Genomic DNA, 5,968 nt, shown 5'->3' with positions numbered 1-5,968 from the left:
CGTGTCTGTGAAAATGCGTTTTAAATGACAAGTATATGGCATACTAGCGGCGTCTTGGCATGAGGGTGGAGATGTACTGTGTTGGACTTTTCTTGAAGCGGGTATCACAGCCGTATATCAGAGAAAGAGAGATGACACAAAGACCCACCTCCATGTGGCAGGGCCAAGAAAGCATGTGCACGTTGTCCTGTAGTTTTCACATTTCTCCAATAAGGCGATAAACAAGCAGACAGCATTAATTTGGAGGTTGTGTGATGGAAACCGGCAAGGGAAATGGGAGCTGCCTTTTCCTGACAAACGGCTCGGCGTGTTTACAGAGTTTTTTCTTAAACAACACCTGTCACGCTGTTACTGTAAAGTCCAATTAACACAGTCGTCCTAACTCCCCCTTCCTCCCCCCTATACCTCGTTTCCGCAGTGTTTCATTTACCTGTTCTTGACAGTCAGACCTCAGGCTTTGTGGTAAGACCGTCCAACCAGGATTATGGATAGCAGTATTGTCAGTTCTTTAATGCAGTTTGTGATACTTATGGAGGTGTATTTATGGAGTAAAATGATCATGGAACAGTTTGACGTCTGTCGATTTCTTTACCTCGATTGATTTGCTTATTTGAAGCAACACTTTTTGTTTTTGTCTTGTGTTATGTTGTAAAATTAGTTATGGAGGCCCACACATGGCATGTAGTAAAAAATTCAATATTAATATGTTTCCTCATTTTACTAATTTGTTCCCTCATTTGAGGCACGTTTTTTTAATTCGTACCCTCGTTTTAGTTAAACCGTAGCATGTTTTACCAATGCCTGCCAGCAATTTCATAATCCATCATCGTTTAACCACAAATTACTGTAATAAAATGTGCTTGCGCATTAATAAAATGTGGTAGAAAATTGGCGTCTCATGTAATATTTTTTCCTTCATGTCGTTTGGGAATAAATTTCTTTTTAAATAAGTTAAAGCTAATTGAAAGTTAACCACATATAAACATTTATACTGTAAATATTACATAAAAATGCTGGTTTATTTTTAATCTAGAGTTGGGTGAAAAACTGACAACCCCAACACATAGGGCCCTATTTTAACGATCTAAGCGCATTGTCTAAAGCGCACAGTGCAACGTCTTAATGGGCGTGTCCGAATCCACTTTTGCTAATTTAACGACGGGAAAAATGGTTTGTGCGATTGGTCCTATTGTAATGAGAGTATTTTGGGCGTAACGTGCAATAAACCAATGAGAGTCTCAGCTCTCATCCCTGGCGCTATGTCTAATCCCTATTTAGATAACGGACTTTGTAAACTGAAAAACTAAGCGTAGGAAGAAGATCCCCAGTTTAAGATTAATGTTAAATAATTGTGCTGTTTTTGTTGTTTTTTATTAAAACCTTTAAAAATCGTTTTCTTTTAGTCATGGAAGTAAAAAAGTAGGCTTGTAATTGCCTTAAATGTATGGCTATCCAATATCATCAAAAAATTATTTACAAGTATGTAAGAAAAGGTTTGTACTCTAAAAATACTTTATTTGTTACAAACAGGAGATAAAGAATTTACAAACGGCTCTCCGCACGTTCGCTTCAGCACTTGGACAGCGTTTTTTTAAGCATTACTTAAAAATGTTTCTCATCTCACTATATCCACAGGTACAGAGTCATCATATACAATAAATCCGTGAGGTAGCATTTAAAAAAAAAAAACATTTAAAAATAGATGCATTTGTTTAAAGCAAAGCATTTATTTACTTACCAGGCTACAGGTGAAGCAGCTCTTTGCGCCTTCTAACGTCTCATAATTGGTCCTCATTTATGTCCAAGAGACTCAATAATAATCTTTTACATTCAATCCTTTAATCTTTCATATTTAAAAGCGTTTTTGTGCTGCTGCGCATTCATGTACTATGTGATAAGCAAACCCGCGTATTCCTTCCGTTTATAAGCGCATATTAGTAATGCGCTCTTTAAATAACAAAAACATATTGCGTCATTGACTTTAGACTTTAGACCAGGTTTTTGTTGGTTATTGGCGTAGTCTATTTAAGTTACCTCAAAATAGCAACGCGCCAACAATGTGCCTGATTGTTAGATGAAGGATCATGGATGGATGAATGTGTGGATATCTATCTATAATAGGCAGATATATAAACAATATCCACCTTTAGTATATAAACAGAATTTTATTGAATCATTTGTCTTTTAACCTAATTTTCTAGGTGTTACAACAAACCCTCTTGTTACAATGAACCCCACCTGTCACTTCCGGTGTAATTGTAGGATAACGGTAGGTCCCACAAACAAACTTTAAGTGTTTATTTGTAGCAGAGATGTGAGTGTTGATTGTGTACATTTTTTTATCTAACTTAAATATTTTTTGAATGATGACAAAGTCAAAAAGCGTTACGTTGTGCCCCGCTCTCCCCTACTGTGCAAAAGTCACAATGCCAACATTAGATTTGTTGTTTATAGTTTTTTTCAAAGTGAACATATATCATTATTTTTTAGTCTCTTTAAAACACAACCAGAAACAGAAAATTAGCTGCCAGTATTAACTCTTTCCTCGCTATTGACGAGTTATCTCATCAATTAAGAGAAAACATTTGCATGAAAAACATCTTCCTGATGAGTTTTTATGTTAATCTGTAATACCGCGAATATTCACTTACCCAAGTTATAAAAAACGGAAGCAAAATTTTTTTTTTACTAATTTTAGTGTATGTTTTGATAGAGATCAGATTCAGAACCATAACAAAATTCCTTCACAAAAATGCAATTATTTCAGCTTTTTGCTAAAAAAATATTTTTAAAGAAAAATACCCGTATTTAAGAGTTTATAAGCAGAGAAAACATATAAATAGGATAGATAGAAAGTTTTTTCCCCGTTTTGTTTGTTTGTTTGTTTGTTTGAAAGCTGAGGGTCTCTTCTTTATTTGATAAATTTGTATGTTTATATATTTTTAGAAGAACATTTTGTGAAACTTTTTTTGAAAATCACAAAAAATGCTGGTGGGCAACTTCAAAAAAAAAAAAAAAATGCTGGTGAGGAATGAGTTAAAGAAACAGAATAAAATTATAATTTTCAAGTATTTAGTGTGAGCTCCTTTTACACGTGTTTTTTTTTTACAATAGCAGGAACCTGCAGGATCTCTCAAACCTAAATGAAATGAAAGCCTAATTTCTAATCAGATGACTTCTCAAAAGAGTTCAAGATGTTTTTAGAGGTCACACTACACTGATAAAAATGATTCATTGAATTTAATAAAATTTTTTAAGGTAAGTGGTTGCAATCAATTTATTTAAGCTACATTTAAACAAAAGTTTTATATTTTATTTCACTTTACTAATCTTTTTTGTTTAAATGTAGCTTAAATAAATTGATTGCAACCACTTACCTTAAAAAAATTAATTAAATTCAATGAATCTTTTTTTTAGTGACTTTTGCCTAAACTTTGGACATTTGGTAACTAAAAAAATACAAAAAATATTTTTTTCCATGTATCTTAATAAAGAAACTGAAAAATAAATATGGATGATTACTGAAACTTGGATAAAAAACAGGTGTTGGCACAGTACTGTATATGTTGATGTGGTTTTATTAAAACTAGTAAATACACTGGAATTCAATTATGATTTGTATCACTCTTTATGACATTTTGAGGTGTTGAGTGGGAAATGCATGTAATATGCATTTATGCAAATCCACGAACATGGAAATTATTCCTTGAATTCATTTAAAGGCCAACATTTGCATACCGAGTCATAATTAACTATTTACAACTTCGGTCCCAACGAGCAGTACTGAACGTGAACATTTCTCACCCTAGTCCATCAAGCCCTCCAATTAAGCATGCGAGACCGCTTTCAGCACGGCACAGATTCGGACTTTCCCTGTTTGTTTGAAATGATCCGGAGAGGGCAAAGTTTGGAGGCGACGCACCGAAATCGACTCTCGGCGCTTAACCTTTCTGGCGATTTCCCCTGTGTATATGCGAGAGGGGGAAAGTTGCCTTGATTAGTTTAGTTTGCTGAAAAATCAGCATAATAAAGCATGTGAATACGATCAAGAGATCTTACATCTTCTGCTTGTTTACGACTGCTCGGTGGAGATGCCACGTCGCCCCCTCTCTGACCCTGAGGCAGGGAGTCACATAATGCACTTCCCGTGCTCCCATTTGGTGGCAACAGTTCCCGATGGAGGCTGGATACAGCGCGGCCCCTCCAGGCAGTCCTGGGGTGCCGTTACCCACCAGCACGCATCTGTGCATGGTAATGAATGCGAGACATGCCGATGTGGAAGTCGATGGCATGCTCAACAAGGATTGACCCCGTGGTTTGTGGACGCAAGACACCGGCTCAGTGGGACATCCCCTTCGCTCACTGATCAGAGGAACTTCTGTTTCGATTCAACGCTGAAGGCACAAAAATAAAGTAACTGATTAGACGTCGCCCATGCAGCTAGCTAGAAAGTATTTTTTTATTCTGGGGCTTGTTTGTTTTTTGCCCCGTCTAAGCCTTTTGTCATCCTCAGACAGTGACGGATGCAAGTACTCTGTGGTGTGGGGCTTCGCTTGTAATTAGCCGAAAGTTCTGAGAGACTCGACAGGAAGAAAGTGCAGTATGATGCTCAGAATGCCTCACTTGTTTATTTCAAATCTTTTTCTGAACAAATCAAAAACTATTTCGCTCAGAGACGTTGAGACTGAGTTAAAACTCACTTATTTCATCAGTGTGTGGAGTCTTACGGTTAGGTACAGTATCAAAAGTGAAAAGAAGTTCGGTCCAGAAAATGAATCAACAAACTTTCTCCCCCCCCAAAAAAAAGGTTTTCAATATAGGCACACGGCACACTTTTGATTGTTATGCATTTTGTGCACAGTACGCACAATTTACGCCATGTTAGATAATTTTCAAGCAAGTCAATTTACAAGCAAAGAGAGGTCAATAACTAATCATAGAGTTTTCATTTGCAAGCATCTGGGTGATTCTCGCGAAATTAGACTTATGGGATGTCATGAAACATTTTGATAAAAAAAAGGAAATGCTATCAAAATAAGAAGCATACAGTTACAAACATCTCTTCATGTACTATTTTACTACATTTTATTCAAATGACATCATACAAACCAATTTTGTAGTTTTTTCCACATTTAAGGGGAACATTTTCATTACCGCAACGTGTCCATGACTGGATTTGGGTTCTTTGACATGGAAATATTTATAGTTAAAAAATCTAAAAAATAAAAAGCTTCAGTGCATGTTATACTATAAACATTTACAGTAAAGAAACATGGTATTTAGTGATCATTGGTCAGTGTAGAGACAATAATAAGGAAAATAAATGTGTCCAAGACCAATTTTCTCATCCTCCGCAACAATTTTCAATCATTGTTTTCTAATTTTTTCTCTCCAGATAAAAGTTGATATTTGGTTTGTCATAGTAGACAACTTTTTATTTCTCATTACCGAAACATGAGCTTGTAAATGCATATATTTAACTCATTCACCGCCATTGACGAGTTATCTCGTCATTTATGAGTTCATATTTAACTAATAAATATGCCTTTTTGGACGAATTTCAAAGTGAACGTGTAATACCACTTTCATCCACCAAATCGAATTTATCAAAAACGGAAGTTAAAAAGATTTAATGGTTATTTTAACTGCCTTTATGTTTGATAGTCATTCTGAGTCTGATCTCTAACATAAATTCCTTTACAAAAACGCAATTTTTTAAGCTTTTTGCTCAAAATGTTGTATTTTTTAAGAGAAATATCCATATTTCAGTGGTTAAATTAAGTAGAAAAAGTAAATATATAATGAAACGTTTTTTCCCCATTTTGTTTGTTTGTTTGTTTGTTTATTGTTTGTTTGAAAGCAGAGGGTGTGTTCTTTAATTTAATATAATTTGTATGTTTATATATTTATAGGAAATGATTTTTCCTGCAAGGAATTTTGTGAAAATTTTGTTAAAATCACAAAAATG

The sequence above is a fragment of the Misgurnus anguillicaudatus genome, unplaced genomic scaffold (assembly GCF_027580225.2).
Source record: "Misgurnus anguillicaudatus unplaced genomic scaffold, ASM2758022v2 HiC_scaffold_34, whole genome shotgun sequence".
NCBI classification, from domain to species: Eukaryota; Metazoa; Chordata; class Actinopteri; order Cypriniformes; family Cobitidae; genus Misgurnus; species Misgurnus anguillicaudatus.
The sequence above is the reverse complement of the archived record's forward strand: the minus strand, read 5'-3'. Positions refer to the sequence as shown.